The 899-nt window shown below is 42.6% G+C and overlaps 1 protein-coding gene across 1 annotated transcript in view; it reads right to left on the bottom strand.

The window, feature by feature from the left end:
- The window catches only part of LOC107592479 (islet cell autoantigen 1-like), a 9,111-nt gene that overhangs the window by 948 nt on the left and 7,264 nt on the right, over nt 1-899 (bottom strand). The gene's annotated exons all lie outside the window — the stretch shown is intronic.

Genomic DNA, 899 nt, shown 5'->3' with positions numbered 1-899 from the left:
GCTGTACATTCACTCCCCCCACCTACAATCCCTGCCGGTACGAGACTCGAACCCGCAACCTTTGAGTTACGAGTCCGACTCTTTAACCATTAGGCCACCACTTTATGGCGTGTATTATATACACAGGCTTTATAAAGTTGCTTCTAGTAGGCTAGTAGTCTTGGTCACTAACAACTAATATTTAAATTGGATGGTGCTCTTTCAGATCAAGGACCTGTTTGTCTGCTGGTAATGTCATGAAGAGCTCCTCCATTATGTATTAATACATGCTGCCTTATTTGGGGTCTGTCATGAACAGATGGATCTCTGCTTTCCTCTGATTTGGAACCTCAGATAACTCACCTGGGCACATCAGGTCATTTTAAAATACAGACAAATAAAACAAAATAGAGGACATATAAAATATTAATGATGCTTAATACAACAGCTGTGAATGACTGGCAAACAGGGCAAGCAGAGTAGCAAATGATATCACATCTGCTGTCAAAGAAAACTAGATTTTTACATTTTATGAAGAAAAAGAGTGGTGCTTGCTCATGAAAATGTCATCGCCACAATGTGAGGGTATTGTGAGTGGTTGCCAGGGTGTTGCTAAGGTGGTATTTTTTGTGTTTCTATGCAGTTGCGAGGGTGTTTTGGATGTCAGAAGAGCCCATCCATTCTCTATAATATTTTGCCTTCAGTCTGCAACCCATTTTACATTATTTAAATTAATTTAACCCATTTTAAATGATGCAGCTTTTTTAAGATACCTGTCCCATCCAAAGTGCACACACACAGCAGTGAACACACACCCGGAGCAGTGGGCAGCCATTTATGCTGCGGCGCCCGGGGAGCAGTTGGGGGTTCGGTGCCTTGCTCAAGGGCACCTCAGTCGTGGTATTGAAGGTGGAAGAGAG

This window comes from Sinocyclocheilus grahami, unplaced genomic scaffold (assembly GCF_001515645.1).
Source record: "Sinocyclocheilus grahami isolate Dianchi unplaced genomic scaffold, SAMN03320097.WGS_v1.1 scaffold153.1, whole genome shotgun sequence".
Lineage (NCBI taxonomy): Eukaryota > Metazoa > Chordata > Actinopteri > Cypriniformes > Cyprinidae > Sinocyclocheilus > Sinocyclocheilus grahami.
The sequence above is the reverse complement of the archived record's forward strand: the minus strand, read 5'-3'. Positions and strand labels throughout refer to the sequence as shown.